Below are 25,286 nucleotides of genomic sequence, written 5' to 3'. Positions count from 1 at the left end.
TCTTGGAAAGAAGTTATGAATTTGAGTTTCCTCTTACCTTTTGTGATTGGGTTGCACTTACACCTAATATATCCTTCTTGTGCAGAATATTGAGCCCATAAAAGGAGCGGTTTTTTTTAACGGATTTCAATGAAATTTGGAGATTTTGTACACCTCCACACATTTTTGTTAAATGCAGTCCAGATCGGTCCATACTTAGATTTAGCTGCCGTATAGACCGATACCCCGAAATAGAGTATTGAGTCCATTACAGGAGCATTTTTCATCCAATCCAGTGAGTGAAACGCCAGGCGTTGGGGTCCTTTGTGGGCAACATCTGCTGTGTTCTTTGAATCTCATAATGAATTTTTAGCAAAAAGCTTCAATGGGAAATTAACTTTGGACGAGAAACACTGAAGAGCATTAGATTGGCGGAATGTTCATGTGTAATAAAAAATATTAAAAATATTTTTAATATTTTACATTCTGTAACCATATAACATTTAGAAAATAAAACTGCCATATATCACATATTACAAATTTTTAACACCAACAATCACATATTGATCAAATAAAAAAAAAAAAATAAGAGCGTGCTAAGTTCGTCCGGACCGAATCTTATATACCCTCCACCATTGATCGCATTTGTCGAGTTCTATGCGCGGTATCTCTTTTTAGACAAACATAGAATATTGAATAAGAACTGTTATCCTATTGGAGCTATATCAAGTTATAGTCCGATTCGGACCATAAATGAATGCTGATTGACATTGTAGAAGTCATTGTGTAATATTTCAGTTCATTCGGATAAGAATTGGAAGTCATAACAAAACACCTCATGCAAAATTTCAGCCAAATCGGATGAGAATTGCCCCTCAATTGGCTCAAGAAGACAAGATCCAAGATCGGTTTATATGACAGTTATACCAGATTATGAACCGATTTGAATCATACTTAGCACAGTTTTTGAAAGTAATATCAAAACACTACGTGCAAAATTTCAGTTAAATCGGACGATAACTGCGCCCTCTAGAGGCTCAAGAATTCAAGACCCAAGATCGGTTTATATGACAGCTATACCAGATTATGAACCGATTTGAACCATACTTGGCACATTTGAACCATACTTGCGCCCTCTAGAGGTTCAAGAAGTCAAGACCCAAGATCGGTTTATATGGCAGCTATATCAAGGTATGGACCGATTTAAACAATACTTGACACAATTGTTGGATATCATACCAAAAGACGTCGTGCAAAAATTTCATTCAAATCGGATAAGAATTGCGCACTCTAGAGGCTCAAGAAGTCAAGACCCAAGATCGGTTTATATGGCAGCTATATCAGGTTATGAACCGATTTGAACCATACTTGGCACAATTGTTGGGTATCATAACAAAATACGTCGTGCAAAATTTCATTCCAATCGGATAAGATTTGCGCCTTCTAGAGGCTCAAGAAATCAAGACCCAAGATCGGTTTATATGGCAGCTATATCAAAATATGGACCGATATCGCCCATTTACAATACCAGCCGACCTACACTAATAAGAAGTATTTGTGCAAAATTTCAAGTGGCTAGCTTTACTTCTTCGGAAGTTAGCGTGCTTTCGACAGACAGACGGACGGACATGGCTAGATCGACATAAAATGTCGCGACGATCAACAATATATATATTTTATGGGGTCTCAGACGAAAGTTTCGAGTAGTTACAAACAGAATGACGAAATTAGTATACCCCCCATCCTGTGGTGGAGGGTATAAAAATGACAAAATATCTCACGTTTTGAGAATTGGAAACTTTGTTAGCAAAATGACTAATACTATAGGATTAGTTATGCAAATATAATATTTGCCATATAATTTAAAATAAAATATAATCATTTCTACTTTAGAACACAGAAAGCCCAAAATATAATTATATATAGCATATTTTTTTGGATATAATTATATACAGCAGATATAATTATATCTGGTCCCATTTCTAATTACATCTGCTACCAGATTTAGTTATATATAGCATCAGATATAATTATATATAATAGGATAAGGCAGATCCATTCGGATCTAATTAAATACAACTTTATCTTGTCCCTGATATGATCGGATCTGACCACATAAATTTTTTTCACTCGGGTGCACAGAATTTTTTCAAAATCTGTCTAGTCTTCTTCTTGTATATAAAATTCAATTTGTATTTATTTGTCGGTTTGTTTCTTTGACGGTTTGTTGCTTTAACGGAAATATAATTTTTTGATATCGGGAGAGGGGCGGACCCACCCCCTACTCCAAAAATAAAAGTGGACCGATCGGGACAACTGAGCATTCAAATGAAAGGCATTCAAGAGTTAAGTTCACATTTCACAATATAAGTTGGGTTCAAGTACCTGGGGGCCGCCCCAGCCCCAAAACCCCTTAAAATAGGTTTACTTGGCGACCATGACAACTCAAATGAAAGGTATTCGGGAGTAGATTACGAATATGGGCAGGAAGTAGGAATAGGCTTTATAATTTATTAATAACAGAAGAGGGCGGACCCTCTACCATTACGCCAAAAACACCACCCAAAATCAAAAGTGGACCGGTAAGGACAATATGGGTATCAAATTAAAAGTGTGCGGGAGTAGATAACGTATCTTGCATACAAATTCAAGTCGAAGTATAGGGGGTTACCCCACCCCCACAATAACGCCCAAAATGGGAACATTAGCCAATCACGGATATATGGGACTCGGTTTGTTTGAGCCGTATAGACTGAAAAACGGCATAACCGATTTTCTCGAAATTTTCGTATATTGGTCTGGAAGGAAACATAAGCTATATAATTTTTCGGTATCGGAAGGGGGACGGACCCTCCCCCTTACTCCAAAATCGCTACCCATATCCGAAAGTGTTCCGATGGACACAATAAGGGTATCAAATGAAAGGTATTGAAGATATTAAAATTTGACTCCAAGTACCCACCGGGCCGCCCCAACCCTAAAACTCTCTAAACAGATATATTCGAAGTTCATGTCAATATGGGACTCAAATGAAATGTATTAGGCAGAAGATTACAAATATGGCATAAAACATTAGGTACAAGTAATGGGAGGTCGCCCACCCCCAAATACCTCCAGATACGCATATTAGCCGACCATGGCTATATGAGACTCAAATGAAAGATATTAGGGAGTAGATTACGAATATTACATTAAAATTTGCGTTCAAGTCTAGGTGGCGCTTTTCCTCCTAAAGATACGTCAAATGGGTTATTTGACCCATCATGATAATATGGGACTAAAATGAAAGGTATTTGAGAGTAGAAAACGAATTTGATATCCAATTTGGAGCCAAGTGTTTTGGGGCGCCCTAAAGCACCCCCTTAACTGAACTTCATTTCCGTTGGGAATAGAGAACGAATTTGATATCTATTTCCAGTGCAAAGTGCCGAAGGCGGCCCCAGCCCCAAAGCACCCTCCAAGCGCTTCATATTTACCGGCCATGACAATATGGAGCTCAAATTATAGAAATTTGGAAATGCAGCATGAATTTGACATCCATATTTGAGTCGAAATATTTGAGGTGCCATCCGAACGGCGTCCCGCAGTGCGACGCCTCTTTGGGGAAAATTGTTTAAATGACTATGCATGGCATTGTACCTCGCAAATGTCGCCAACATTAAGAGGGGATAAACACCGCTTTGTCCGATGTTCTCGCCAGGATTCGAACGCGTTCAGCGTCATAGGCTACAATGGCACGAATTCGATATCAGCATTCAGGGCGAAGTGTCCCCAAACTAAAAAGATATTAGAGGGTTAAAGAAGGCGCAGCGGAGCGGGCCCGGTTCGGCTAGTTTTATATATAGCTCACATATATGTATGTCTTACATCCGATATAGCGAAATAGCAACATTTTACTTTTCTACTAACATAGTCTAAAAAGTATATATTCTCTCTCGCCTTAACATTCGGATTATAGCTCATGTCCTTCGTCTGTGTTGTTGGTGTATCCACATTTTGGTATATGGAGGTAGCAATGCTCGTCAAGCTGAGTAGGTGAGCAAGCTCGTTTCGGTCCATATGACCGATCGCCTCGAGAACGTCATGCTCATTGGTTATTTGAAGGTCCTAATAACTCACCTTATTTTAGGCAAGAGCCGGTGTCACCCGACATCTCACAGAGACTCTCCAGTCGATATCGTTGATTGTCCTCGACTGCTATTGCAGCCACTCCATGTACGAGTCATCCTACTATCCGCAATCTGTGAACGAGCCTTGTAGCTCCTAGCTGAGCTTCTTGTAATGACGATGAATAGCACATAAATCATAGTTTAGATGTCCGATTTGTGAGGTGCTCATAGCCATCCAGTGTTAATCCCATAGCGTTCGAACGAATGAAGATTGAAAATTTGCACAGATACTTTTCATTGATGTTGGTCATTGGGGATTGAAAATGTGCCGTTTAATATTTGTTTCATATTTGGATATAACTCCGATGTTTAGGTACTTCCCAATCAAACCGATCCCCCCATTTGACTTCTTGTAGGATTAGTTGATTATGATGTTGATCAATAATATACGCATACATATATAATTTTATTGGTTATTGTACCAATATTTCTACTTGTTACGTCGTTAAGATATTTAAAGGTTGTTAAATCTTTTGCCTTTGCACAAATCAATGAAACAAAATACAAGATTCATATTTTCTTTTGATTTTTAGGAAAAAAAGAAAACGAAATTGCACCAAATGAAATCTCTCTCACTGGTTATGATGTGTGACAAAAAAAACCCTTTAGAATTCTATCCATGATTATGGGAAAAATAAAATTCCATCAAATAAACATCTACTTTGGTTTTTGATACCACACCAAAAGTGCGCCTATCACATTCACCGAAGCAGAACATTCCCTTTGCGTGGTTCACAATTCTAATCCAATATTTAATATACATGTACGAGTATGCATGCATGACCTCTTACATAGCAAAGCAACAAATATACACCTACATACTTTTGTGTGTGTAAATGTATGCATAAATAAATAAATAAATTGCAAAACTCCAAAAAGCCATAAAATTCAAAATCATTCACAAATCTGAGAAGCCAATTTTATTACCATGTGTGAAGCCATACTAGTGTTGGCCAAAAATACAGGTGAAGGGGTAGGGAAAGGCAAGTGGTGGACGAAGACATACACATTTGATATGGCAGGAAAAGCGTGAATTTGTTACCAAATAATTTTCTCGTAGTCCTTTTGAAATTACGGTCGCATCCTCGCCCGAGGCATTTTTACATACACACATACGAGTATTCACAGCGAACCACGAAGTATATTTTGTTATTTAAACAAACCATCCAACAGATCCAATTAAAATTTCACAAAAGTGACACAAACAAACTGTAAAAAGAGGAAAAAGTGAACAACGGAGAACAACAACAAAACCAAGAGCAAATCAACAAAATTCAGTTGTGACTTTGGACTTTTCGAAGGGCTGGGCGTTGTTTGGGGTTAAGATTGGAATCGGGGAGCTCAAACTTTTGCAATGCTTGATGGAAAACAATGCGATGGAAACGCGCTCTGTGTGGGAGGCGCCGAGATACGAGTATGTGGGCCAGACGTATATCTTGCTTTATGATCATAACTCTTTATAAACAACAACAATGACAAAGGTCCTTTGACAACATTAGAAATAAGCTGTAAACTGTTTTTTTAGCCTTTTTCTCGTTTGTCATATTCCCTGTGTAAATGTAAAAAAAATATTTAGAAAAGCTCGTCGCTATGCATGCCAACATATATACCCTTGTGTTGTGGTCCCTCTACTCTGGTCACAGTGTTTGTTTGTTCTTTTCGTTTTTTTTGGCCTGAATAAATGCAGCCTTGGTATAAATATTTAATAATACCACAAAATATAACTTCAAAAACAAATTTTTGTTTTATGTTGGTTGGCGGTAGTGAGACACATTTACAAATGCTCATAAATTATTTTCACACATCCGTCCCATGAAGAGGATGTACACTTTTGAAGCTCACAACTAAAGGCCATTACACTCAAATTACAGTTTAGCAGTGAAGTTTCATGTTGTTTGCCAAAAAAAGGAAAAATACGGATTTCTGGAATTTATTTGATTATGTCAAAAATTAAGCTCATTTCCATGTTAACTAAACCTTGATGTGATGTTTTGGTGAGTTTTTCTACTTGGATGGAAAAGTTTATTTAAATAAAATTGCCTATACATATGTGAAAAGTTCTAAAAATATTTCAGAGGATGACATTTTAAAGCTAAGTTTCACCATGATATCTGGTAAAAAAGGTAACCTTACCACCAAAACTCACCAAAAAATATTTCATAGAAGAGTACGAATATGCTGGAAGGCGCTGCCGCATATAAGAAAAACTCGCAAACGTAAGTCTTTGAGAATAGAATACAAATCTCATATCAATATTAGAAAACAAATGTTTGGAGGAGACGCCCACCACCAAAACCTTCAAACGGACTCGTAGACTAGGAAACTATGAGCATAAATTAGTAGATATTTGGAAGTAAATCCCATTCTAGGCCGTTTTTTTGTGAATAGATTTCAGGTCTTGCATATAAATTTAGGGTTGTATGTAAACACACTTAACAAATTAAAGCATATGGATGCATGGACCTGAAAGACTTGATCATCTGAACACTAACATATTTTTTACAGGTCATTCGCTGATAATGTTAAGAGTAGATTTTATATGGTAACTTGTTGAACCGGCCCGCTCCGATTTGCCTTCTTTTACTTTATATGGAACAAAATTATTCTTTGAAAATTTATTTTCGACAATTAAAGAGCTTTAAGTGATTGCTGTGAAAATAGTAAATGTATATCGCTTGACTAGAAGTATAACAATATAAATGGCTTTATCTGAATCCCATCTGATCTTTTTTGGTCTATGAATTCGATGTTTGTGGGGTATTTTGGAAAAGGGTCAGATCTCCAGAAAATAGATCCCGAAAGTGGGTATCAATTCGTGCTTTATCCCCAATACTTTCTATTTGGGGGCTGTTATAGTGGTGGGACGTCCCATAGACAGTTGGTCCCGAATGTTGATATCAGATTCGTGGTCCTCTCTAATACCTCTAATTTGAGCCCCACATTGCCATGGTCATCAGATACTTCCTATTTGGGTGTAGTTATTGGGGTGGGGTGGCCCCATGGACACTTTTTCTCAAATATTGATATCAAATTCATGGTTTACCCCTAAAGACCTTTCATTTGAGCCCCATATTGCAACGGTTGTAAATTTGTCCTCTTTGGGGGCTGTTTTTGGGAATTGCAGCCCCCAAAATACTTGGCTCCACATTTGGATACCAGATTCTTATCCTACACTCAAATACCTTTTATTTAAGCTACATATTGCTATGGTCAGTAAATAAGTACGGTTTGGGGGGTGTTGTGGGGAAGGGGTGGATCCCTAGAAACTAAGTCTCACATTTGGGTATCTGATTTGTATTCCACTCGCAGATGCCTTTCATTTGAGTACCATATTGCCATGGTCGGTGAATATGTCCGATTTAGGCGTGTTTTGGGTGTTGGGGTGGTCCCGCCAAACAAAACAAACACAAATTGATTTTTATATATAAGACTAGCTGGGCCGGGCTCATCAGTTCTGATACGCCCGATAATGCTATGTTACATAAGAGTACTCTAAATTTGGAAAATTCTGCCTAATTTCAGCTATTTCTACATTCAAATCTCTCTTATTCAAACCCCCCATTGCAATGGTCAGTAAAAGTCCTTCTTGGAGTGTGGTCAATCAATTTCGTGCCTTTCATTTAAGATCTATATTTCTTCTTCCAAATACCTTTAATTTGATTTCCATGTTGTAGTGATTGATCCGTTTGTCGGCTTTAAGGGGCGGGTGGCCCTCCTAGGCGGCCCAACCCAGATTTTGATACCAAATTATTTGTGTGCAAACAAAATTTCGGTTACATCGCCCCATCCATCTCCGAGATCTGGTATTTCTTTTGAAATAAGGGTCTCCCCCCTTTGTAATTTTTTAATTTATTTATTTACACCCGCATAACAAAAATATAAAATTCTTATAATTAAAGTGCGGGTAATACCTCCAACAATTGTACATAGTAAACACTTAAAACTTAGAATCTATAGCTATACAATACATCAGATTTTGAATGAATAACTTACTAACGAAAAAAACTAACATCCGTGTAGATTTGAATTTAAAAGAAAAACAAAAGTGAATTTATCAATTAAAGAGGAATTAATAGACTTAGTTGATCAGAAAAAAAAGAAATTAAGGTAAGTATAAGAGAATAAAAATTAATATATAAATGAGTCTTAACATTCATCAACTTAATGCAGTAAAATATTTCCAAAGTCTGGTTTTAAATGTTTCCGAGTTACTGAGTAATTGCAGATCGTTAGGAAGTGAATTCCAGAGACGTACAGCGAATATGAACATATGCCATTCAGAAACAAGCCTCCGATACATTTTGGGAATGATTTTTATACCCTCCACCATAAGATGGGGGGTATACTAATTTCGTCATTCTGATAATAACTACTCGAAATATTCTTGATCGTCCTGAAATTTCGTGTCGATCTAGCCATGTCCGTCCGTCTGTCCGTCCGTCTGTCTGTCGAAAGCACGCTAACTTCCAAAGGAGTAAAGCTAGCCGCTTGAAATTTTGCACAAATACTTCCTATTAGTGTAGGTCGGTTGATATTGTAAATGGACCATATCGGTCCATGTTTTGATATAGCTGCCATATAAACCGATCTTGGGTCTTGACTTCTTGAGCCTCTAGAGTGCGCAATTCTTATCCGATTGGAATGAAATTTTGCACTACGTGTTTTGTTATGATATCCAACAATTGTGCCAAGTATGGTTCAAATCGGTCCATAACCTGATATAGCTGCCATATAAACCGATCTTGGGTCTTGACTTCTTGAGCCTCTAGAGTGCGCAATTCTTATCCGATTGGAATGAAATTTTGCACGACGTGTTTCGTTATTATATTCAACAACTGTGCCAAGTATGGTACAAATCGGTCCATTACCTGATATAGCTGCCATATAAACCGATCTTGGGTCTTGACTTCTTGAGCCTCTAGAGTGCTCAATTCTTATCCGATAGAAATGACATTTTGCACGACGTGTTTTGTTATATCCAACAACTGTGCCAGGTATGGTTCAAATCGGTCCATAACCTGATATAGCTGCCATATAAACCGATCTGGGATGTCGACTTCTTGACCTCCAGAGGCCGCAATAATTATCCGATTTGCCTGAAATTTTGTACGACGGATTCTCTCATGACCATTAACATACGTGTTTATTATGGTCTGAATCGGTCTATAGCCCGATACAGCTCCCATATAAATCGATCTCTCTATTTTACTTCTTGAGCCCACAAAGAGCGCAATTCTTATTCGAATTGGCTGACATTTTACATAGGTCTCCAACATAAATATAATTTAATTGTAGTCCTAACAGGACCATATCTTAATATCGCTCTAATCGCAGAGCAAATCTTTTCTTATATCCTTTTTTTTTGCCTAAGAAGAGATGCCGAGAAAAGAACTCGACAAATGCGATCCATGGTGGAGGGTATATAAGATTCGGCCCGGCCGAACTTAGCACGCTTTTACCTGTTTTATCTCCAGTAGATCTGGCGAAATCAATAATTCCATACAGATATTGTGGTGCCTGCGTGTAGATCAGTTTATGCAGGAAAGTAAGCAATCTTAGGAACAACAAGTGCTGTAAGGAGACGCCATACAGAGATAAAGAGTATTCAGAGATGGAGTCGCGCTGTCTCAAGCCAAATACATAACGAGTAACGCTATTAAAAAAGGTGTTTAGCTTACGTCTACTTACCGAGTCGCAATTAGCAAACAACTCACAATTCACAAGACAATTGACCCGCCAAGTTGTTACTGTTTAATGAAAGGAGAAGAGGACCCAGAATTGATCCCTGAGGAACACCTTTTAAAACAAGCAGAGGTGCCGATAGAGAAGACTTATAACTGACGGACTGAGTGCGATGTGAAAGGTACGAAAAAATAAGACGAACGGACGTAGAAGAAAAATTGTAAAGATGTCTCATCTTATCACATAACAAGGAATGATCCACAGTGTCTAATGCCTTAGAATGGTCAAGAAGAACATGGAAATTTATCTTGTCATTCTCCAAATTAACCCTGATCCTCTTAGTGACCTCTGCCAAGGTAGTTACGCAGCTGTGGTTAGGTCGAAACCCGGACTGTCTCACATATAACAAAGAGTTCTCGTTGACAAAAGACGACATTTGCAAATACAACAATTTCTCAAAGACCTTTGACAAGTAACAAAGAATCGCAATTGGTCTATATTCCTTGGAATTTTTAGGCAGTGGGATGACTTTGGCATGTTTCCACGCTAACGGAAAGTACCTCGTGGTCAAAATCCTATTGAAAACATAGGTTACATGAGGAATAATAAGGGGGAGCAAGAGTCTTACAAATCAAATCAATGCCATAAGATCCGACAGCGTTAGACTTTACAGTCGCGACGCACTCAAGGACATCGGTGGGACCAATACAGCTGAAGCCAAAACCAGAGTCGTCATCGAGGGAGGGGGAGATATTGAAGCCATAGAAATTGGGATCAACTGGGATCTGTGGGACATTAACAAAGGCATCGTTAAGCCCATTGATGTCCAAGTTTGTTGAACATCTATTAGTATCTTTGCCAATTCCTATGTCTCGAATAACCTTCCACGTTCTCTCGGAACCTATTGCAGAAGTAAAGCGTCTGTAATAGTAGTCTTTCTTCGCTATCTTAATCAACTTATTGACATGGTCTCTTGCTGAGCAAAAAGCATCATATAACTCAGGCGTCCTGAAACGTCTCCACCTGCGATGCGACATATTCCGAATAGCCGAATACTTATCCAAAAATTAAGTACCCTATTTTCACCACGGGTCAATAATGCACCATCTGTGAAAATTTCAAGAAAATCTGTTCCGCCGTTTTTATACCCTCCACCATAGGATGGGGGCTATACTAATTTCGTCATTCTGTTTGTAACTACTCGAAATATTCGTCTGAGACCCCATAAAGTATATATATTCTTGATCGTCGCGACATTTTATGTCGATCTAGCCATGTCCGTCCGTCCGTCCGTCCGTCCGTCTGTCGAAAGCACGTTAACTTCCGAAGGAGTAAAGCTAGCCGCTTGAATTTTACACAAATATTTCATATTAGTGTATGTCGCTTGGTATCGTAAATGGGCCATATCGGTCCACGTTTTGATATAGCTGCCATATAAACCGGTCTTGGGTCTTGACTTCTTGAGCCTCTAGAGGTCGCAATTATTATCCGATTTGCCTGAAATTTTGTACGACGGATTCTCTCATTACCATCAACATCATGTTTATTATGAATCGGTCTATAGCCCCATACAGCTGCCATATAAATCGATCTCTCTATTTTACTTCTTCAGCCCCCAAGGGGCGCAATTCTTATTCGAATTGGCTGACATTTTACACAGGTCTCCAAAATATAATTTAATCCAAACCGGACCTTATCTTGATTTCGCTCTACTACCAGAGCAAATCTTTTCTTATATCCTTTTTTGCCTAAGAAGAGATGCTGGGAAAAGAACTCGACAAATGAGATCCATGGTGGAGGGTATATAAGATTGGGCCCGGCCGAACATAGCACGCTTTTACTTGTTGAAACTATATTGAATACACGAACAATCAAATCGACAAACAAACAAAAATTAATTTTCATATATATAGATAGATGTCTGAGCCCGGCCCGCATCGCTGCCCTTCATTTTCTGGTAAGATTTTTGACAGCACAGCAAATTTGGACGTTTCATTGAGCAAAGTCCCATGTCAGAAATTGTAAATTCATTTGTGTTTTTGTAACCAACTTACGTGCGGCATATTATTTTTCTCCAATATTATTTTTGCTATAGAAATTTTTTGTATTTATATATATTTTTTCTATGGAAAAGATTGGTACTTAAACGCCGTCTTAGGTGGAAAAGTTAAAAAAAAAAATACTGCAAACAACAGCAACGAAATTCCTATATTTTATTTTTCTTTATTCAAAGACCCGATAAGTTGTCATAACAAATATAAATGCTGTATGATAAATTTTGACCACTCTGCCCTTTCTCTGTTCATGTTTGATTCTCCAAATTAGCGCCATCTGCTGGCTGTTGGATCAACTACATCCAATTGAAAACAGCTAGTAGATGGCGTTTATTTAAATGTTAGTACTACTCGCTTGGTGAGGATCATCATGTGTTGGTTGTCTATAAATGACTATATGACTACCTATTAAATAGTCATCGTTTGGATTTAACCTATTGGAGGCGATTTTAGGAGATAAAGCTCCAACTAGATTCTTGGACACAAAGTATAATGTCATATTCGTAATGCTCTCAAATGCCTTTCATTTGAGTTTTATCAAGCTATGATCGCGATATGGTCCCATTTCGGGGGCTTATCGCGAGGTCCAATTACTTGGACCTCATTTTTTATGTTATATTCGTAGTCTACTCCCGAGTAACTTTCATTTCCTATATTGATATGTATGTCCAATATGTCTGTATGGAGAAGTTTTTAGGGTTATACGAGCCCTTGGATACTTGAACCCAAGTTTTTATACCATATTCGTATTCTACTCTTCAATAACACTAAAACGCACATTTGATATCCATATTGTCCTTATAGATCCACTTTTGAAGTATAAATAAAATTTAGATAGAATCCGAGTTGGGGAATGTTTTATACATCGTTAGAGAGATAACGATATATTCTTTTAAATTAAGTGCATTTCATAAAAAATGCGAACGTGTTTCATGTTTGATGGTGACGACTACAAAAAAATTTGGAAAATTCGACTTATGTGTTGACGGTTACATAAAATCGGAAAGAAAGACATATTGTCATGATACATTCTATGTTTTGAAGGGGAAGTGATATCGAATAAAAAAATCCTGGCACTGTGTGCGATAAAATGTGACATAGTACTTGGTTTTTAACAGTGAAAATGCAATGCAAATTGCAAATTTACCCATGAACATTCCATTAATGAACATGGGCAAACCTCTCACATATCACATGCTGTCCGATTCAAGTTTAAGCTCAATGATAAGTGGCCTCCTTTTATAGCCGAGTCCAAACGGCGTACCTCATGGCTTCCATACCAAATGGCAATCCCACGACAGCCTGTTGTACGCACCGGATTGAATCGATGTAATCCTTCATCGCCATGGGTACATTTTCGACTCAGTGTACGTTTTCGACCTTTTTTCGTAATGGGAGAGTCACATCCCGGAGTGCCTTCTCCGCACGCTTCTGGTCCGTGCCGGGATTGAAAAGAATCCCGGACCCCGGTTCTGTTCGGTTTGCCACTACCGCCTCCATCATCGGTCGGTGTCGGTGAGGTGTAACATGTGCATGGAGTGAGTACATTTGCTATCTTGCTCTGGCCTTACGTCACTACGGGAGTATAGTTGCACTGAATATGTTGTAAGGTTCTGTACGAACATAGATAGCAGTGAGTCGCAAGCATCGTTGTCACCTTCTGCGACGTCATCGTCGTACTATGTAACCCCCGACCTCTCCCTAGCGGCAACATACGCAACAGCAGCGTCCCAGGTCCAATATTGTCAGGAAGTGTATCTTTTTGCAGTTGTATTGCAATGATCTAAGATGCAATATCGACGAGATAGTGGATTTAATGAGTTGATAGAACATATTGGTTGTAGCGATCCAGGAGACAAAGCTGAGCAGCGTGCACAGTTGTCAAGGATACAATGTGCTACGTAAGGATCGCTCAGGAATGGAAGTAGGTGATTGGCCTTCGTGATACACCATTCCGTGCAATATAGACCCATCTCGCCTGCGCCTGCCGCTAGTGACCCCTACATGGAGTGCATGGGGATAGCAGTCAGGTCCGGTACACCCGAGATAGAGCTATACAACGTGTACATACTGCCGGTTGGCAGCTGGGTCCCAATTAATGGCCAAGCTTACAACCCCGGCATAAGTGGGTTACTATCTGGACATAACCATCTGGTTCTAGGGGACATTCATGCGCATTACATTTCATGGCCTTCTCCCCTAGGTAACGACCAGCGTGGCATGGCTTTGGCAGAGCAGATTGAAGGCTCCACGTTTGGCACGGTGACTAAGATTACGAGGAGGTGCAGCAGCTCTCCAGACATTTCCATTGCATCCCCTGATTTCCTGAGTGACGTATCTTGGTAAGCCGTCATCTCTTTGGGATCAGACCACCTCCCCATAATTCTCACCATCGACCGACCACCCGACTTCATAACCTCTGAGCGCCGGACGTTTATCAATCAGGAGAAGGCCGGTTGGGCTGGCTTCAGAGAGTATAACAATCGCCGCTTCGGTGATCTGCGGTGAACTCGGATGTGCTAGATGCCGAGAAGAAATTCCGAGACATCATTAACGCAGCAGCCGCTCGCTTTATACCAGCCGGTGCAGCCCATTTTCCCGGCGCAGGTAGTGGTACTCGCAAACGAGCGTGATGGGATTCGTTGCACATACCCCACTAACCCCAGAATCAGCGAACTGTATCTGGAAATTAACAGGCTAGTCAACGAACATAGGCGGAATTTGTGGATGGAACACTTGGAGCTCAGGTACCGTTTTAGGCAAGCTGTGGACTAGTGTTAAGTCACTCTTGAACCCCGTTAAACGGGATGACAGGACCTCAGTCACTTTTGGCGACGTATCTGTGACTGATCCAAAGAGTTGCCCCAGATTGTTCAACAGTCAATTATTATGCATCCCGAGAATGACAGGGCTGGTGTCCTAGCCGAAGAATAGCATGGGAGAGTTTTACAGACCGATCTCTCTACTCTCACCAATAGCTAAGACGTTTGGGGAACTGCTCCTCCCGACCCTCGTTGGGAAATTTCTATTTGCCGAGCATCAGCATGGATTTCGAAGACTGCATAGAACAACAACTGCTTTGCATGCCATCGCAGCACACATTTGCCGGCTTCAATCAGCCCAGGCCATGTGATGGGATGGTCCTCGTGGCACTGGACCCATCGAAGGCATTCGACGCTAGCCATACCAAACTATTTGAGGACATCGCCAATACGTCCCTCCAGCCAGGCACGCTGGGACGCGAATTATCTGTGTGGTCGCCAGTAATTTGTGGAAATTAGGGATAAGAACTTGAAACACCGTTGGGTGAAACATGAAGTTACCCAAGGCGGGGTGATATCTCTACCTATACTCCATACGATGTCCAACGCCCAGAAGCCCTGAGGTAGATCAACGTGAGCGAGAGTGTGAGATCCAGATCTACAATGGAGAATCTCTAAATCAAACGGCGTATCCAGCGGGTCTAGACAACATTCATGCAGACACTGTAGCAGATGCGGTGAATAGCTACCTGTAGCATAGGGATCACTGTTCAGCCAGACCCACTCGTCTCAGATCCAGATCCCTCTGGATGCACCCCATTTTAGTCGCAGAGTACCTGGATCTCAACAGAATCAAGCTGACGAAAGATAGAACACAACGCACTGCTAAACAATAACAACCAAATGGTGAAAAAATTTTCTGATGTTCTCGCCAAGATTCGAACCCAGGCGTTCAGCGTCATATTCGGACTTGTCAATCTCTGCACTACCTTGGCCTCCAATAGCATTTAAAAATTTATTTTTTTTAGTATTTTGGCTGACATGGCTTCATTTATAGTTAGGATATGACGCGCTATACCTTAAATTTTCAATTTAAAGTAGAATAATAAAAATCAACGTGGATTTTTTTGCCAGCGACTAATTTTTAAGACAACCGGTTGGTTTGATATCAAAATAAGCGTTTAAAACATTAGCATTTAAAATTTTTTTTAATACCTCCACTTTATGAAAATGGAAAGAAATGGTAAGGCTTTGATGACCAAAGTTTACATTAACTTGAAAAAATTTGGAATTTTTTGACAAAAAAATATTTTGCATATGAAAAACGATGCCATTTTTAAACCAATAAAGATATTGATATGACTATTTATGTTGTGCACACATATATGGGCACAATTTGTGTTAAATTTAGCATATAGGTTAACAATTGATGGAGTTATTAAGAAAACACTGGTACACAATGGCCTAGTGTTATGCAGTCCAGAGTTTAAAAACATGCAAATGAATTCAGTACATCAAATTTATAGCCCCTGGAAAGATGGAGAAGTGGAAAGTGATAAACGTTGGCACCCTGTATCTCACATGATATTAAAACAAAGACCAACAACGCCATTTTCCTGAAAGCCTACGACCTCCTCTAAAAATATCTGGAACAGATAAAAGTTGTGGACTTATTTTAATTTTCTCCATTTGGCCCACTGTGAGTCGGCTTATAAACATTGGGGTTTTGCTGAGCATATTTGATAACTTACGTCACAATTCCTTGCTTACTCATGTTTCCGCCTTTTTTTATACCACAGTGGTGTATGGTACAGGACATAAAAACTTTGTGAATTTGTTTGCAACGCAAAGAAGGAGAAGAACTACACCCATTGATGAGCATACCGATTGGCTTAGAATCACGTCTTGATTTTATTTAGCTGCGTCCATTCATGGACGAAAGCTATTGATTTTTAAAAAAAATTGGATCAGATGTATATTTAGGTCGCATATGTAGGTTATATATAGCTCCCATTTATGTCTTTCATCCAATATTGCCTTTTTTGGCTGCAGAAGACACAATTTTGGACCGATCTTTTCAAAATGTTGAATGAGGTGTTTCATTTGACGTCTCAACATGTGTGCTTAATTTCATCAAAATCGGTCCAGATTTGCATATATAGACACAGTGGGGTAGGGAATTATCTAGTCGGCGACTCCCGACTTTTGCCTTTCCTTACTGATTTTTTAAATATTCTCAACCGTGTTATTATACTCACATATGAATTTTATTACGATACTTGATGACTACTTCAAAATATGCTCAGTATTAAAGTGTTAACATCAATTATTGTTTTGCATATATGACTGCAACACTAGTAGCCAACAACAACAACAATACTTATGAGAACACTTGGCACTCGAATATAATAACATTTTCGAAAACCCTCAATAACAATGCGACGCCTTTCAATTGCTCTGTTTAATGAAAACAACAAAGACCAACTAAGGGTCGAACAATTTTTTAAAACAAACCTAAAGCAAAATTTTAGCAATCATATCCCACAAAATCATTCAACCATTGCTGAATTTGCAGACCTAAGTTTATAAACCCAATCCAAACTACATATGTATGTATGGATGCAGATTCAGCAGCAACAGAGTACTCAACCACAATATAGAGAGTGCTACACTATCAGCCAAATCTCAATCTACCACACCTCATATACAAGAAGGCTTAAAAGCCACATTCAAAAACATATTGTTACACATGAGTTAGTTCTGGAACCTGTATGAAAACTTTCAAAATGTATTATATTTGTGAGTACGATATGTATGTATTTTCGGTATGTACTCTTATGAAAAGTTGATATGGGTTAGAATTTGGATTGACCAAAATTGTCAAAATACATTGAAAAAAAAGGTGGCCGAAATTTTAAGACTTTTATTTATTCGTAGGATTTTAACACTGAAAACGACCCAAAGAACCACAACTTAAAATAAAGATGCTTCAAATTTTGATCGCTGCTTGATTCTTATATTACTTAATAGATGACTGTCCAATTATTATTATTGAAAAATTCTTTTTTATACCCTCCACCATAGGATGGGGGGTATACTAATTTCGTCATTCTGTTTGTAACTAGTCGAAATATTCATCTGAGACCCCATAAAGTATATATATTCTTGATCGTCGCGACATTTTATGTCCGTCTGTCCGTCCGTCCGTCTGTCTGTCGAAAGCACGCTAACTTCCGGAGGAGTAAAGCTAGCCGCTTGAAATTTTGCACAAATACTTCATATTAGTGTAGGTCGGTTGGTATTGTAAATGGACCATATCGGTCCATGTTTTGTTATAGCTGCCTTATAAACCGATCTTGGGACTTGACTTCTTGAGCCTCTACAGTGCGCAATTCTTATCCGATTGGAATGAAATTTTGCACTACGTGTTTTGTTACGATATCCAACAACTGCACCAAGTATGGTTCAAATCGGTCCATAACCTGATATAGCTGTCATATAAACCGATCTTGGGTCTTGACTTCTTGAGCCTCTAGGGGGCGCAATTCTTATCCAATTTGAATGAGTTTTGGCACGAAGTATTTTGTTATGATATCCAAAAATTGTACCAAGTATGGTTTAAATCGGTCCATAACCTGATATAGTTGTCATATAAACCGATTTGGGGACTTGACTTCCTGTGCTTCTAGAGGGCGCAATTCCTATCCGATTTGGCTGAAATTTAGCATGACGTATTTTATTCTTACTTTTAACAGCTGTGCCAAATAAGGCTCAAATCGCTTCATATCCTATTATAGCTGCCATATAAACCGATCTGGGATCTTCACTTCTTGAGCCTCTAGAGGTCGCAATTATTATCCGATTTGGCTGAAATTTTGTACGACGGATTCTCTCATGCCCATCAACATACATGTTTATTATGGTCTGAATCGGTCTATAGCCCGATACAGCTCCCATATAAATCGATCTCTCTATTTTACATCTTGAGCCCTCAAAGGGCGGAATTCTTATTCGAATTGGCTGACATTTTACACAGGTCTCCAACATATAATATAATTGTGGTCCAAACCGGACCATATCTTGATATCGCTCTAATAGCAGAGCAAATCTTTTCTTATATCCTGTTTTGCCTAAGAAGAGATGCCGGGAAAAGAATTCGACAAATGCGATCAATGGTGGAGGGTATATAAGATTCGGCCCGGCCGAACTTAGCACGCTTTTACTTGTTTAAATTTAGCATGTTAACATCAAAAAACGTAACATTTAAAGTCGCTCCTCTTTGAAAGGCTATTTTGAGGTTTCTAACCAGGGATCCGGAGCGGGTACCCACCACTTTGGATATATTTAGGTTAGGTTTAAATGGCAGTCTGCCATCAGACTCACTTAGACGTTGTCGTCCATTGTGATATCATAGGAACAGAAGAAGGAAGATTCCTTCTAGTTCCTACCGTTGAAACATCCACATCGCTCTAAAAAGCCAGGTTCTCAAAGAAAGGAGAACCAAAAGGAAAGGAGAACTCTTTCTGACTGACAGCGGCGCACCCACACAGATGGATATATATATTATATATAAACGGTGATTTTTTAAGAGCTATAGGAAAGTTTTTTTTTTTTTAATCATAAAACTGCGAAAAAATGCTTGCATTTGAAAGTATATATAATTTAATGTTTGAAAATTATTTCATGCAAATGTTGACCATGATTGCGCCTCAAATGGTCCATCCGCTTAGTACAATTTTGGCAAACTTTTTCCAACATGTCGGCCGATATCTCACGAATAAATGCTTCAATATTGTCTTCCAATGCTTCAATTGAAGCGGGCTTGTTTATATAGACATAAGCTTTAACATAGCAACACAAAAAGTTAAATCGCACAATCGTTCGGTCCCGAAAGTAAAAATAATATGTTCACCGAACTCGCCTCTCCATAAGCCCATTGTTACGCGTGTTGGAACCACATGTCATGCAAATCAAGCACTTGCATTTTGGGCAAAAAAAAAGTTGGATATCATCTCACGATAGCGCTCACCATTCAAAGTTACGTTGTGATACGCATCATCTTTGAAGAAGTACGGTCCAATGATGTCACCAGCACATAAGCCGCACAGAACTGTGACTTTTTCTGGATGCATGGGTAGCTCTTGCAATGTTTCTGGCTGATCTTCACTCTTTGTTTACATGGTATCTATATGGTAGCTATATCTAAAATGATCCGATTTTGCTCGTTCAAGAACTTAAACTGCGTATGGACAAAATACGAATCTGTGCTTCAGCTCAATATCTCAATTTTTGAAGGCTGTAGCGTGACTACAACATACGGACAGACACACAGACATCGTTAAATCATCTTAGAATTTTTCGACAATCCAGAATATATATACTTTGTAGGGTCGGAAATGGGAATTTCGATGTGCTGCAAGCGGACGGACTAAATAAATTGGAGGTATATTTATTTAGTTCCTATGGGGGTGGATATAAAAATTCATGGTGTTTGTTAGTTGATCCTTTTTAGTTTCTGCCTATGAAAAGAACTGGCCAAATGCGATTAATTGTGGATGGTATACAAGATTCGGTCCTACGGCACTTAGCTCGTTTTCGCTTGTTTTGACGGAACTTTTTAAAATTCATACAAATCTGTTCTCTAACATGTTTTCGATAACTCTGAAGTTATCTCATGTTAATTTAATAAACTTAATTTAAATTTTTGTTTTAAATCGCTAAAATAACTAGTTCGTAAACCAAAAAAAAAAATATTTTAAAGATCACGCAAAAACAGGCCTTCCGCTCCGCTCCGAATCCTTGGTTTTAACTAAGGTACACTGTTGTATTGTTCCAAAGTAAATTTTCTAACTTTTAAAGATATTTTGCAAATTTGCAAATGCAAATTTGCCCAGCACATTCCATTAAGGAACAGTGGCCACCAAGAAGAATTTTGACGATGACGACCTATGACGATGAACATCTGGGTTCGAAATCTGAAGAGAACTTAAGAAAACTTTTCAGCGGTGGTTATCTCCTCCTAATGCTGGCGACATTTGCGAGGTACCATGCCATGTAAAAACTTCTCAAAGATGTGTCGTATTGCGATACGCCGTTTGGACTCGGCTTTTAAAAGGAGGCCGCTTTTCATTGAGTTTAAACTTGGATCGGAGAGCACTTAGTAATATGTGAGAAGTTTGCCCTCTTTTGGGTAGAGAAATACCCAAAAAACCCATCTTAGGGAAGTTTTAGTTCGAGTTAAAAAAGAGTTATTACGATGAGGGTTTGATTGGCTTAACTTGGAAGAATTCAGTTAGTTAAATAAAATTTTTCTCATCTTTTAAGGTCATATATTGGAGGAAAATTGGCATGATTTTTTTATTTAAAATAGAAAAAAAGTTTGGTAAGACAGCAGTTTGTGTCTGCTGAAAATGGTAAAGCAGATATAACTGATGTTTTGGTAAACATATAATAACTTACTTACTAAAAGATGCTTTACGGCAGGCCTGGGATCTATAGATCTAGAAAGATGGGCCGGCAGAGGAACAACTCAAGGAAGTGTACTGTCTCCCCTAGTATGGAATATGCTCATTAGCTCTATATTATTGTCTCTGGAAGAAAAAAGTGTAAAAGTGGTCGCGTATGCTGATGACATGGAAATTGTGGTTAAGGTAAAATTTCTAAGCACTCTTACAGGTATACTTCATGAAGCTCCAAATACGACGGCGAAGTGGTCTACCGAAACTGGTCCGTCTAAGGCGGACGTTGTTCTTTTTAGCCGGAGGAGGAGAATGTTCCATTTATTGAAAGCTCAAAATTGCTAGGGTTTTGCTGAGCAGGAAATTGAACTTTAAATCAAACACATAGTGCTCATCAGACCTATAATACTATATGGGGTTTAAATCTGGTGGACGGCGCTTCAAAAATCCACCTACTGTTCAATACTCAGCCAGATAAAAAGGATGGCTTGTTTGTGCAATACATCCGCACTGAAGACGACGCTATCGAATGCACTGAGTTTAATGCTTCATCTACTGCCTCTGGACATTGTGGCTAGACAAATTAATGCGACCACTACTGTGAAGCTAAGATAGTTTTCTTTTTGGTCATGCGGCGGCTACTGACACTGTGTTATACTTGATACAATGGCCGATATTCCAGGAAGTGTGTATTACACTTTTTGATAAAAAGGACTGTACCACTATTAATGATAAACCGACTGGAACTATACGGATGGTTCCAAACTAGATGACAAGGTGGACTTTGGGGTATACTATGAAGAACTAGGGCAATGACATAGGAAATGCTCCAACGTCTTACCATCTTCCCACATACCCTACACATGCAATCACATCCCACACTGATTTCCATAAGTGAGCTCGTAGTCCTATGTGTCCCATTATGACAATAAAAGCTATACTGACCTCCTTCTTATTTCCTTTCAGTAATAGTCTCGTCCTCTCACGATCTGGATCACCCCATAGGATTTTTGCCGTCCTACCTTTTGTTTCGCTGTTCTAGAGTGTTACAGTAACAATTTGCCAATAAAAATTTCCAAAAAGTAATCAAAATCTGCTGGGGAAAACAACCCGAAGAAATATGCAACCCTTCATTTACAAAACTATCCAAATGTTTTTCGCTCTCACACTCTATTTTAGTAAAAAATGAAGGACTTTCCGTAAAAAAATTTGCAAATTCTTGAGTAGGCGTACATTCGTTTTGCTAATGCGTAATGTTGTCATATCTTCCAAAAATCCTTAAAAGTGTACAAGGAAACCAAATTTGTTAATAGGGGATTTATTCCCAAGAAAAATAAATGTTCCCGTCAGCTAACACGACCATTGTTTTTTTTTTACGAGAAAACCGCACTAAGTTCGTTAAAAAAGGACCATTTTGTACCTCATGTACGAATTTCAATAAAATCTTCTTGTAGCCCGGAATGCTTATACTGTCAAAGTGCAACTATATCCCAATTTAAATCTGTAAAGAAAATTCCATTTTCAATATTTAAGTACCCCAAAGTATGATTTAAAAAATGTACCAGTTTAATAGATTTCAGAGCTGTAGCTCAGTCTTTAAAGAAGGTACAATTTCGTGCGGTTTATTACCTAAATGTACGAATAAAAATTAATCTTCCAGTCGCCCGGTACATAATGCCAAGGTGTACCTGTATTCCAAATTTCGGAGCTATAGCTCTGTCTGTAAAGAGAGTACCATTTTGTACGTTTTAGTATCTAAATGTACGAAAGTCAAAAAAATATTCTAAGTATCCGATATGCACCGCAAGGTTCAACAGTATCCTTATTTAAGAGCTTTAGCTCAATCAGTAAAGAAAGTACAATACCATTCTGTACATTTTAGTATCTAAGTGTACGAATATCAAAAAACTCTCGTAGTCGCCCAATATATACGACCAAGGTGTAACTGTCCTCCAAGTTTATGTCAATGGCATTAAATTGTTTTTATTCTTTAAACGATAATAAATTATTAAGAAATAATTTATTTTGCAATAATGACGTAGTTGCTTCGGAAGTAATACGATTTTCACTTCTTTCCAAAATTTTAAAGAATTATTTTTAAAATTTATTTCAATATATTTTTTGAAAAAAAAAAAATTGAAAAAAATAAATAAAATGCTTTAAATAAATAAAAAGTTTGGATAAGGGAGTCGATGGTTAGGCGTTATTAAGTTAATTGCATTGGATTTTTTAATAAATACCAAAAAATAGATAAGTGAGTATATCCTCCTCTCTCGGTGGTGGGTATCGAAATCCAGTGAACTATAACATGAAAGAATCATTTCGTACTTCAGTAATGATTTTTCAAATATTTTAGACTAATCATTAGCCATTGCCCAGGCTGTACGAAATGGGAGAATTAATTTTTGCATAATGTCTACATACAAATCTGAAGGGATTTTAGCAAAATTTTACTTATATAGAAGTTAAGGCTAGATTAAATCCGAAATCAGGCCAAAGTTGGGAATTGAATCTAAATCTTAACTTGTAGGCAAAGGTAATAAATTACTCCAAATTTTGTAAAGATCGCTTGATAAAAGTTATTGAAAATCTTGACCGATTTGGACCAAATTCTGTAAAAGCAGAACATTGTGCGCCATTTTCCAAATATTGATTGGTGCTCTGAACCGACTTTGACTTCAATGTATTCCTTTTATGGTCGCACATACATATTCAGAATGACAAAATTAGCATACTCCCATCAAATAAAAATACTTTCTACTATTTATTTACCTCCAAAACAGTCTCGCAACGTTTCTCAATATTCACTCATATTTAAAAAAAATGGAGGCGTTAAACTAAAGTCCTCTTTGTTTGTGTATATGTAAAGTTTTATAACAATTTTAGAGCTCAATTAACTTTCAATTTTATTAGTATAGTGGTAAAATTGGTATTTTTCCATTCGGCTGACTTTTCTGCTTGTTATAATTATAAAAATTTTGTTGGGGGACAATTGGGAGGCATACAATATACGAGCAAACACACGCAATCGTTATTTATAACGGCAACATGCTCAAAAGGATACACATTGACATTTACATGAGATATAATAATAAATAAGCCCATATTTACATATGCCGATTAAAATATTGTAAAACCAACGATTTTACAAGACATTAACATTGAAGAGCGAACATGAAAAAAGAACACATTATTGTACTTATTTCTTATCGGTAAACTGAGTCGAATCGACTAGCTTATGGATTACAGCCTGCGGTTTCGGGCGTTGTATTAAGGAATGCCAAGTGAAAGCAGCCGCAGCTGAAGCACATATTCCGAACGAGCTATTATCTCCAGATCTAGCTTAAGGATTCAGCAATTGAATTAGTTGAGATTAGTGATTCAGCAATAAGATTTGTTGATTTTTCCGGGCATGTAAAAAGGAAATTTGTGTCATGGGTTCCTGTGTTGCATGCTGGTCAGATATCAAAGATGGCATCGTCTGAACTCGAGATAAAGGCTAGGTTTAGATTAGATTTAAGTGGCAGTCTGCCATCAGACTCACTTAGGCGTTTTTTCCATTGTGATACCACAGAAACAGAATAAGGAAGATGGTTTCTAGCCCAACAACTTACGAATGTTCACATTCGCCTTATCAGACAAGATCTCAAAGATATGGGAACCTAATGTGGAAATCCTTCTGACTGCCAGTGCGGGATACACACAGACAGCAGATTTTGCAAAGTTTATTCTTCCGCGCCGTCCTCACAGCTTCGGCTAAAGTCGTTAATAATAACCTTCAGTCTGTCAGCATATTTTCCGATTAGACAGCGACCCGTCAAAACGGTCACAATAACTGAGACGTCCGTTGTAGCCAACGATAGCAAAGCGGTAGACATCTTCAAGTCTAAATTTGGCCACATAATTTTGAAATGCCCAAGTTTTGGGTCCAGATACTTTGCGCTTTCAGTAAATGGAACATTCGCTCCTACCAAGGAGGCAGGTGCCACTGTAGGTAACTTTTATCTCCTGCTGAGAAAAACTAATCCTGTTTTGCAGGGATTTGCGCCTAGACCACTTTCGGTAGCCCACTTCGCTGTCGAACGTAGAGTTTCCTGAACTTTTTCTCTAGGAAAGTTGGTAAATTTTCGCCTAACCGCAATAGCTACGCCATGAGCAAACGCCACCACTTTTACATTGTTT

At 38.4% G+C, this 25,286-nt stretch overlaps 1 protein-coding gene and 1 long non-coding RNA gene across 3 annotated transcripts in view; one reads left to right on the top strand and one right to left on the bottom strand.

Moving 5' to 3' along the window:
* LOC106090264 (neural cell adhesion molecule 1) overlaps positions 1-25,286 on the top strand; it is a 782,082-nt gene that overhangs the window by 166,130 nt on the left and 590,666 nt on the right. The window lies entirely within an intron of this gene.
* On the bottom strand, positions 5,036-6,064 carry LOC106094483 (uncharacterized). Its single transcript, XR_001222560.2, has 2 exons — positions 5,759-6,064; positions 5,036-5,697 (listed from the first exon to the last, which is right to left on the bottom strand). It is a non-coding gene; the product is annotated as an uncharacterized LOC106094483 (long non-coding RNA).

This window comes from Stomoxys calcitrans, chromosome 3 (assembly GCF_963082655.1).
Source record: "Stomoxys calcitrans chromosome 3, idStoCalc2.1, whole genome shotgun sequence".
Taxonomy (NCBI): Eukaryota; Metazoa; Arthropoda; class Insecta; order Diptera; family Muscidae; genus Stomoxys; species Stomoxys calcitrans.
This window is presented reverse-complemented; position numbering and strand designations above follow the sequence as displayed.